This window comes from Lutra lutra, chromosome 11, assembly GCF_902655055.1.
Source record: "Lutra lutra chromosome 11, mLutLut1.2, whole genome shotgun sequence".
Taxonomy (NCBI): Eukaryota; Metazoa; Chordata; class Mammalia; order Carnivora; family Mustelidae; genus Lutra; species Lutra lutra.
Window position 1 is genome coordinate 84,694,915 of NC_062288.1, and position 11,393 is coordinate 84,706,307.

Genomic DNA, 11,393 nt, shown 5'->3' on the forward strand with positions numbered 1-11,393 from the left:
GTGCCTCTGAAAGGAAAGAGAGGCTCTAGCAGCTAATTTACCTTCCAGAAGCTCTCGTGCCAAAGAAGAACCTTTCCTGTTCATTCGCATTGTCACACTTCGGCAATAACTATTTTTGGTCACTGTTAGCACTCCTGTATTTATATAAACCTTACTGCTCACACAACAGGCAGACTTCGTGGAGAGGAACTCAATACAGGCTTTTGTTGTCACTACCCTAACACCATCACAAGTGACACGCTTTATTAGAAGCAGAATCTTGACAAATCAGTTAATATTTTTGACATGGGAGGGACTAGGACATATTTTGGTCATTTTTCTGTCTGTATAAGTTGCACGAATGATTATTCCCACTTTGCACTACTTCTCAGGAGCTAGATGCATGCTACTCTATTACGGAGAGCTGGTAAGTTAGTGTTCCTATATATTAAAATTTTAACTGTCGGGCGCCTGGGTGGCTCAGTGGGTTAAGCCGCTGCCTTCGGCTCAGGTCATGATCTCAGGGTCCTGGGATCGAGGCCCGCATCGGGCTCTCTGCTCAGTGGGGAGCCTGCTTCCCTCTCTCTCTCTCTCTCTGCCTGCCTCTCTGTCTACTTGTGATCTCTCTCTGTCAAATAAATAAATAAAATCTTAAAAAAAAAAATTTTTAACTGTCACAAACAAGGAGTCCTGTCAGTAAATACCTGCTCCTGCTATCTAATACACTAGTAAAAAACAAGTGTCAGTACTGTAAAAATCCACATCTTTATTTTTGTAAGATGTTTCCACCCATGTTTGACAATCCACCAGAGTAGGTTATTTCATTTAGTTACCACTGAAGTAACTAAGTAAACTCACACTGCTTAAAATTTGCATAATCTGAGTGTGTTACAGAGATTTTTCTTTTTATAGGACAGTTTGAAACAGCTCATTTAAAAATCCCATAGTAGGGTCTTGTGGGCATGCTCCATGCCATGGAACCTTGAGTTTTCTACTGTGTTGATCTTGGCTTTAATGGAGATTACTCCTTCAGACTAGCAATCCTTTCTGCAGAGGTTAGGTGGCTCTCTCTGCAGCCAAGGTTTTGGTCAGATTCTCAAGCCTTCGTAAGAAGGTATCAATCATTTTTTCAGTTTGGTTGGTTAACACAAGTTGATGGGTCTTAACTGACAGCATAGACAATCTGTACTTCATGTCAGAGGTTCATGTCAGAGGTGGTAATCTTGACCTCTCTCTACCTCTCAGTTGTTACAACTGGATTATAAGAAATATTATTTTGGTATGATTTACCAAAGTATTTACCAGGATATCGATTCTTCCAGATACCTAAATTGTCCCCTTGATTAGACCAGCCTAGCAAGGTGCCTGGGAAGCGTGGTGAGTTTCTTCACAGAGTTGTTTCTACTAAACTGTGTGAAGCAACTGCTAGGCTGCCTTCCGGAGAAATAACCGAGATTTATGGATACTTTTGAGACAAACTCTCACTGGACCGTAAGCTCCCTAAAGATAGGGATTTTTGTCACTTATATTCCCTGTTGTAGTCTCAGTATTCAACATATGGCTGGAGTTTCAGTAGGTTTTTGAATTATTTGTTTATTATATTGCATCCTTTTGTGAAGCATAACAGGGAATACTGGGACAGTTGTTTCTATTGATCCCTGATTTTATTATTATGTAATCAGTACTGGAGAAATTGTATTGGATAGTTTTCCCTTTTTGCTTGTTTATTGGGACATCCTTGCCAAGGACAGGTTGTTTCTAGAAGATGAACCTTTTAATGCTTCTTACGCTACTCATAGCTTCTCTTTACTTTTCCCTTTGCCTTGATTTTTTTATTCTTCTGAATATTCTGTCCTTTTGCAAATCATTCCAAATAATATTATAAAAAAGTTGTATGAATAAATAACATTGAAATACTCAGCTAATAGAATTTAGATATACTAACAGCCTTCTTTCTGGGTGAAATGGTTAATTATTCAAAAACATTATCTAGAGAAGGGATTTTTTTTTTTAATCTAAAATATTTTCATTTCATTTTAAACATAAAAATGTACATATATTTCCAAATCTTTGATGGGGGCAAAGTAGATCAACCATTCGATAACCTGATAAGTTGTGTAACTTCCTTTTTAGAATGAGTACTTAAAAACACTAATTATGAAACCCTAGATGTCTGTGATTTACATCCCCCTGATTTATTTCGCAGCCATTTTAAAGCCATTCATCTTATTAAACCTTTTAGAAGTATTCATCTATTTTCATAAACACACTTTTTTGTGTGTACTTATATTTCAGTTATTAATAAAAATATTTGATGGAGTACAAAATAACAAGCACAACCAGTATAAATAGTTATGAGGACAGAAACAAATGGCTCAGCAGGTTGGGACAGAAGTGCACAGGTCTGGTGGCCCTCAGGCCCTCGGACCAGCATCGGGTGAAATCCTAGAATGTACAGGTCAGTTCAGGGAAGGTCATTTCGGAGAGCTCCTTTAGTAATGCATCAGCTCTGTGAAAGGCCGTCTGTGTTCAAGCTTGTAGAAATGTAGAATTAAGAAGTCATCTGATCCAAATTATGCCTATCGTCTTCTGTAGGCTTGTATACCAAAATACAGGCTGTTACAGCATCTAGAGGCTTTCCTGTTGTTGAGATCAGCTGGGCTCCTCTGGCTGCGCGAGAGCTTCTCTCGAGCTGCTGATCACAGGCTAACCAGGCCGGGGAGGCGGATGAGGTGGAGTCTCTTGCAGTTATTTCAGAGCAGATTTTTTTGGTGTATTTCACATGTCAAAGTGTGTGAATTGGCTCTGTCCTCAGTTAGGGTTCAGTCTAGTCCTTCTGTTTTTCTTTTTGGTGTATAGGGGAAGGAGTTGAGTCACAGGATCTCTGTGAGGCACCTCTTGTGTGACAGTCTTCTGTTCCTGTCTCTTGCCCTCTAGAGAATCAATGAAAACGAGGTTCATCATTCTTCTAATAGATTAAAATTTTTTTCTTGATTAACTTCACTCTAGAGTTGGCAAGAGTTGTTATCTATTAATCAAAACAGTTTAAATAAAAAATAAAAAGATCAAACTTAGAGTTGTTTCTCATTCTCTGGCTCCCGGGCTGGGAATTAGCTGAGCCTTTTAGGCTTGGTTTGTGACATGAAGCTGTCAAGATGGCGCTTCCTGTTAATTACTTTTTATTGTATTTAAGACACTTAAATAATTCTTCTTGTGATTTAGTCTTCTATGTAATTAGCTTCAGTGATTAAAATCTCGTTCTTTCTTTATTGTCAGAGCCTTCTTGAAGAGTGAGATTTTTCTGGGGTGACCTTTTCTTCTGCTGGACTTCCCAATTACTTGGAGCTCCAATTTGGCAAACCCATATTATAATGTATTAACTGGTTGCTCACTCTTTCTGCATGTCACCTTTTTAAAGAAAGGTGTGAAAATTTGCTCACATTTATAAGGAGGCACCTAAAAAATACAACTTGAGGGTTAAACCTCACATACTCACATTCACACTTAGCGCCACTCTAGCCTCAGAAAATTCTAACAGATCCAGCAGATACAGTATCACTTAAGATATTTTCCCAGTGTTTCTCATGTGAAGTATTTCACCATGGTAGGAGACCATTGACATGACCTGTTCTGGGGAAGTAAATGGCATAGAGATGAAACTATAGGATAGGAACAATTAGAAAATGCCTGTTTTTGTACAATGTCCTATTGGGGGGGGGTGATTTTTTCCCCCTTAACATTCTTTTTGAAACCATGTTTCCCTCTACTGCTTTTCTGCCTTGATGCCCATACTAGTATGGGGCCTTGTTCCCAGAGGTATTGTCAAAGATCTTTTGGGACTTGGGATATCTTCATTACCTCTTCGTTCTGATGACAATCATCCAGTAGCCTCAAAGCCATCCTTTTAAACTTTCTTTGTGTCTCTCTGGATTCTTAATAGATAGAGCTTGTCTTGTATTATATTTATCTAAACCAGACAATCACACTTGCAAGAAATGAGACTTCTGCTTCTTTTTTCTTTTTCTTTAGTTCCAGTTTGCAGGAAGAAGACTTTCCTAAAGTCTTCTAAAAGCGACTGAAGCTTGAAGTCAGGTCTAGTCCTTCTAGAATAATCCTTTTTGAATCCTCGTTTGGTTTTTCTCTGCTACAGTAGGAATAAGTGTCCTGTGATCCTCAGTTTTTCTGGCTTGAGTGTTTTTCTGTAGCTTTAAGGCTTTCACAATCAGGCCAAACCTCCTGTCTCTCAAGTTTTTAAATTTTAAAACATACTAGTATCTCACTTCCAAGCTAAACATAGGAAGAAAGTGGCCTCTTGAAACCCAATTTTCTGGACCTAGTGTTCTTACTTAGAGCTGCCTACAGTATCCTGAAGATGCTCTTTTAGCATCTGAGGAAGTACGGAGACATTATCAATGTCACCAACTGGACCATTGCCTCCCACAGATGCTCCCATGGAAACATAGATGCTCACTTCTCAGCCATGTCTGCTTTTTAATTTTTGGACAGTTATCCTTATAGCTTTATAAATTAATACACTAATTTAAAAATGTTTAACTATGAATTATATCTTTTAGCTTCCTTATATGAAAGATGAATATTTTTGAATGTTTTCACTATTTCTTCCTTTAACCCCCAATTTTGTTATATTAAGTTTTACCATTAGTGAACTTTACAAAGTTCAGTTTATTGTTTCTGATTAACTTTATCGAATAGTTCCCTCTGAAAGATTAGAAAGTTAGAATGCTACCTTTTTCAGATTTCTCCTTCCTTTTAAAAGTTTTTCTTCCAGAGCGCCTGAGTGGCTCAGTTGGTTAAGTGTCCAACTTTCGATTTCGGCCCAGGTCATGATTTCAGGGTCATGAGATTGCGCCTACCCCACCATCTGGTTCCACACTCAGCTGGGAGTCAGCTTGAGATTCTCTCCCTCTCCCTCTGCACCCTCTACCCCTGCGCACACTCTCTTTTGCTCTCAAAGTAATAAAAGGTTTTTCTTCTATTTCAAGATTTATTACATTACTCCTCTGTCAGTGTAATTGTCTTCTAAGCTTTGCTTGTAAGTTTAACCCAAAATTTTACCCTCCACCCCCACACCATAGCAGTTCTAAGTTACTGTTAGACCTAGTATGATGGAGTGAGAAGACCTACAGAAACAGAAATTCTATGTTGTTTTATCCCCAGAGAAATGTTAAATTAATTCCCTTTATGTGGTTTTCTCTATGTGTATATGTCTGTCTCTTTCTCCATTTTGTACTTCTTTTTTTGTTGTTTTTTAAGTAGGCTCCACGCTGGGTGTGGAGCTCAACTTGGGGCTTGAACTCAGTCAGATGCTTAACCAACTAAGCCACCCAGGTGCCCCCATTTTGTACTTCTTCATATGCACCTGCCACTTGTATCTCAGTTCAGTCTTTTTGTGGTATTTCCTTTAGATTTGGTGAAGAACCTGGATTTTACATGTGTGGGTGGTAAAGCTTCTGAATTTCTGCATGTCTGAAAATGTCTTCATTTTGCCTATAATCTTGAGTGTTAGTTTCTCTATGAAATTCTAGCTTCAAAATTATTTTCCCAAGAACGATGAAGGCCTGTTGTTCTATTGCTTCACCAGTGTTTATGAGAATTCGATCTCCATTCCCTTACATTTCTATTTTTTAACAATTTTTTTTTGACTCTGGAATATTTTACAATTTTCTGTTTATCTTTGGTTTTCTGAAAATTTATTAAAATATTTCTAGGTGTGTCCTTTTTTGCTGCATACTCAATGGGCTGGATTTTTTTTTTTCTATTCTTAAATTATTGTCTTTCGCTTTTGCCTCTGACTCTAGAAATTCTGTTGGTATTATACCTTATGCTTTGAATCTCTGTAAATTTTCTTCCTTTTTTTTTCTTTTTTCTTTTTTTTTTTTAAGACTGCCTTTGCATTTTTGTTCCACATAAAGGGGTTGTCTTCAACTTTATTTTTCAGCTTGCCTCACCAGCCAGCCATGCACATTGAGTCATTTTCATTCATTCTCACTCTCTTATTCACTCATCTCATTCATTCACTTACTCATTAGTTCATTTATCAAGTAGTCATAAAATGCCTGGTGTGTACTAAGCACTGTGTTAAGCTTTAGGAGTGTATTGGTAGTTCTGAAATGATTTCTTCTGCTGTGAAATTCACAGAGGTGATTCTCTCAATCTAGCCCATTTTAATTGCTTTTTATTTCAGCACTCATACATAAATTTTTTGTTCAAGTGTTTTAATAGCATCCTGTTCCTACTCCACAAATATAATGCTTCCTCTGTCTGAGAATAGTATTTAAAATTCAAAAACCCTCTTCCACTCAATTATCCCCCATGTTCTGTTTATTTTGTTTCTTTTCTTTCATAAATCCTCAGATATTTGGGGAACCTTGATTTATATATATGAAGGAAGGACCAGGTTGGGGTTGGATGGTGTCCCTATGTGGTTGTGTATGCCTGCCTCCCCAAGATGTTTCTGTCATGACAGGGCATAGGTGAGCAGGGAGTATCAGAGGCAGCCTTCATTGTGGGGTGCCTGAAACACGGAGGAAGAAGGCAAATTTCAGACCCCACTAAAACTGTCACTGTCATTGGGGTGGAGTGAGAAGGGGATGTGATGTGATTATCTGACTCGGTCTAAAATGCTGTGCCTCTGTGTTTCTTACAGAGCCTCCCTCTAAGGTCCTTCCCTGGTTAAATCACCTACCCTCTGTTCTATAATCATGAATTGTCCTATACATGACCTTGGTAATCTGGGGAATCTCACTGGCATAATGTTGAAGTCATGTTGGTTTAGAAACGATATTCTCAGATACTTTAAAATATTGAATCGGTAAGTAAGCCTTCTCCCAATTAAAGGGAGAGCTTTCGCAATAGAGAGACTTAGAAAAATCTCAGAATGTGAAGTTGAGAAATCTACCGCAGCGACTTCCTTTAGTGTAAGTCATGACTACTTAAGTGTCTTTCTGCTTTCTGCTTGGTTAACCTCAGTAGCACCCTGCTAGGGTATTTGAAAAAGCTGTGGAGACACTTCCTCCAGTATTTAAATAGTGGATTAATGAAGAAGACTACAGTCTGAGTTGGATTTTACATTTTGATTAAAATTGTCTCTAGTAGAAACTAAGCCCCCCTAGAAGGAAAAGAAAGCATGGGAGCCCTATGATTGACGGCTTCTCTGCCAGTAGAGGTTTAACTGTACCCCTGTTTTTATTAAGGTTGTTTTTGCTAGCACTTGGGCTAGAAAGTTCCATAGAGTTTAAGTAGTCTACACATAATCCAGTTATTCTTCTCAAACCCTGTTTGTTTTGGGGATTTCGGGTGGTTTTATAGAATGTGAACTGTTCAGGAACACAAATGGTATGTGATAGAAGAAATGCCTATGCTTGCTGGGAGATTATTTCTTGGGTATTTGCCAAGGGTCAGAACCCTCTGCTCTTAATAACTTTGTGGGGAATCATAGGGGCAGGAAAGAGGCTGGCTAATCCAGCTCTTTTGAATGTGGGCTCTGATTAATTACTCAAATGATGTTCCCAAAGCCTCCTCGCTGTGGTGCTTTGTATTTTGTCAATAAAGGCCCTTGAGGCACTGCCAATACTCCACCAATCAGATCCCATCTGCTTTCTGTCTTTCAGAATTTGTGCAAACTTTCTGATAGGCTGGTAACATACTTTCTTGTTTTGTAGCACCATTAGGGCTCTATTCTTGTCCATATCTGTCTTTTCTGTCATTTCAGTGGGACCTTATAAAGGATGTCATGTGGACATAAGTTCTCAGTCTGCCATTCTGACCTCCCTCAAGCATTCTTTCTTTATTCTTTTGGATAATGCAATTGATGTGATAAGGAGACGGCACATTTGACATGGTTACCAATAAGCAAAAGTTCTGTGTCTTTTATATGCCATTTCTCAGCACCTTTCTCTTTACATTTCCCATGGCCAGCACAGTACAAAGTGGTAAGGTAAATAGGAATGGAGATTTTGTAGATTCTGCTGTCTCCCAGTCATGATGCTGCTTTACAGGGGATTTGCTCCAGTTCATACTGAGTGAACTGATTTTTTTTTCTAAGTAATAAAAAATTGTATATGCAACTAATGACTCATTGAACACTACATCAAAAACTAATGATGTACTATATGTTGGCTAACTGAACATCATAAAAATATATAAATAAAATAAAACCACAAAAAATTGTAATGTTTTCAAAAATTTAGGAAGTAAAGGGAAATTATCCATTGTTTAATCATGCTAGTGTAATAGCTTTTATGTGGGGGGTATTCCTTTTGAGTGCTGGTTATTTCTTGAGATTTGAATCTGGGAACAGGAAAATTGACTACTTGGCCAAGTGTTGACATGAAGTCTAAGGCAAGTTGTTGTTGGTTTAGAGATGAACAGATGAACAGATGTGAAGTAAAACTGCAGCCCTGCTCCCAGACAGCTGTGCAATCTTGGGCCTTAGTTTTTTCGTATGTAATTTAGATATAATAATCTCACACCTCATTGAGTGGTTGTGAGAAATAAATGTACTAAGGCATTTAAATGTTCAGTATATTTACTAAGATCTAACAGTCAAGTTCTCACATCAGCTCCAAACCTCTGAACTTGACTGGTCACCATTGATGTAATGTCATATTTAGTGACTTCTGTCCTTTATCTCTCTCTCTTTTTAAAGTTCATTTATTACTTATTGGAATAATCTCTGTACCCAACATGGGGCTTGAACTCATGACCCCTAGATCATCATGAATCAAGAATCAAGAATCAAGAATCACATGCTCCACTGACTAAGTCAGTTAGGCTTCACTTGTCCTTTCTTTTCTTTATCCTCTTTCACACACTTCTGGCTTTCCCCCCCCCCCCCCACTCAAACTTCTTCTTCTTCTTTTTTTTTTTTTTTTTTTTTTAAAGGACTTTTTATTGAATGTTTTTACATTTCATCCTCTTCTTAGTCTTCACACTCTTCCTGGCTAAGCTAATCCAGTGATAAACTGCTACCTCACAGAATGTTCTAAGTATTAGCTTAAATAAAATATAAGGAATGCTTGGTACGTAGTAGTTGCCCATAGGTTAATTAAAAAACAAAACAAAGTTCCTCATTGGATTATGGCTTAGATTTTGTAGTAGTCCATTTTTTTAAAAGATTTACTTATTTATAATAGAGAGGTAGGGGAGGGGCAGAGGGAAAGGGAGACAAGCAGACTCCCCATAGAGCACGGAGCTTGATGTGGGGCCAACCCCAGGACCCCAAGATCATGACCTGAACTGAAATCAAGAGTCAGACACTCAACCAACTGAGCCACCCAGGCGCCCCTTTAGTAGTCCATCTTATTGTTCCATGCCAGGCCCTTCAGTTGGATTTATCTCTTCTCTCACCTTCTTAAAAATTACTCTCTCTCTGCCTACTTGTGATCTCTCTCTGTCAAATAAATAAATAAAATCTTAAAAAAAAAAAAAGAAAGAAAGGATGAATACCCAACTTTAAAAAAAAAATTACCATCATGGCTAACTTATATCTGTTTTTCCTCTAAATCTTTTTTTTTTTTTTTTAAAGATTTTATTTATTTATCTGACAGAGCACAGGTGGGCAGAGTGGCAGGCAAAGGGAGAGGGAGAAGCAGGCTCCCCACTGAGCAGAGAACCCCATGTAGGGCTTCATCCCAGGACCCCAGGATCATGACCTGAGCGGAAGGCAGACGCCAAACCAACTAACTGAGCCATCCAGGCGTCCCTCCTCTAAATCTTAAAAGTGTACTATGTTAATACAGTAATGATTGATAAGTACTTGCATACCGGTACAGGTGGTATTCATAAGTAAGTTTTCATGTTTCAAGAAGTTTAATGCACATACAATTTATCCCTTATTAAAAGTAATTATTGAAAACATCTTGGGGCACTTGGATGGCTTACTCGGTTAAGCGTCCGACTCTCGATCTCTGCTCAGGTCTTGATCTCAGGATCCTGTGTTCAAGCCCCACAGTGGTCTTCACAGTAGGCATGGAACCTACTTTAAAAAAAAAAAAAGTCTTTCAAAGCGAGAGGTGTGCTAGCAAGCCCCCTGTCTGGATCCAGTGCTGTGGCTAGTGACCTGCCTATCTCCATATCTGAAGTGGTTGAAAAGGCAGAGGGCTCCTAACGTTTAGTGTTTTAGAAAGTGCTATTCTGTGCCTGCACACATGAAGAGCTCTACTGGAAGTTGTATTTTGTGGAACTTACTGAATCACCCTCTCTGTTGTGATGCCCTCTGTTGTGATGTGAATTTTTGTGCCATCAGTAAAAATGTGTTTACAACAGATAGAACTTGGAGAGAGGAAATAGTTGGACCTTTGAAGTCAATGTGTATGATAGAATTTGGAGATGTTTAATAACAGCATGCACTTCCTAACAGGTAAAGGAAACTTGGGACTGTCTTCTATCAAATTCCCAGTGTCGGTTTTACATGGAGCCTTTTAGATTTCTGATATGTCTGCTTAACATATCAACTGTGACTCAGCAGACTTTTGCTTTAATGTAAGTTTCTATTATGTTAAAATTGTGATATATAAACCATCGCATATTAGGTCAACAGCAAGGGGAATTCTGTTGTACTTGTTAGATCATTGTTAGACCATCTCTTCTTTGCCAGCCCCTGCCCCCAATCATGTTGGCATTGATTGCAAAATCACTTTTTTTCTTTAAGAAGCAGCTATACAGAGCATTTATTCTTGTCACCACTTTCTCAGAAAACTCCCTCTGCAACTGTTCCTTCACTTGCCACTTAGCACAGCCTGTGGCTATGGAGAGATCAGACCATTGAGTGAGGGTTGACCACAAAGGCCCTGTATTGGTTTACTGTGTTTCAAAGCCAGGAACCAGAATAACCCTGCCCTCCTCAAAGAGTAGGAGAGAAGAAGGAATTTCAAAATCCTTAGCCTTTTTGTGGGGCTCATTTGTTGCTTATATTAGAGCTACAAATCAGTTCATGAAAAAGTATTTCGTCTTCTAATTCTTAGAGAAAAATGTTGACCACCAGAAGACAGTTTGGTTTTGACTTAGTTTTGTAAGCGGAGACTCATTTCTCGAGCTTTTACTTGCAGAGATTCTGAAAGCAGTTAAGTCTAAAGCAGTTACATATTCTAAACCATAGCCACACTGATGCTGAGCTTGGTCCAGTTGCTAATGGCTTCTGGGGAATAAGAACCTCGCTCTCCTGTTCCTGTGGTGCCCGCCCACTGGGTTGTGGACTGTAAACTGTAACAGGACAGGTAGTGGAATTCTTTACTGGGCCCTTTTTTTCTTTCTGACCCATATGACAAAACTTTTCTTGAGCTTCCACCCTAAGAAGCAACCTGTGCCAAGATAATTTTCTTCTAACTTCTCTAGAATGATTGGGTTTGCTAAACAAACATAGAGTTACTCTTCTACTTAATAATGACTTGGTT

The 11,393-nt window shown here is 38.6% G+C and overlaps 1 protein-coding gene across 2 annotated transcripts in view; it reads left to right on the plus strand.

The window, feature by feature from the left end:
* SND1 (staphylococcal nuclease and tudor domain containing 1) overlaps positions 1 to 11,393 on the plus strand; it is a 422,576-nt gene that overhangs the window by 192,956 nt on the left and 218,227 nt on the right. The gene's annotated exons all lie outside the window — the stretch shown is intronic.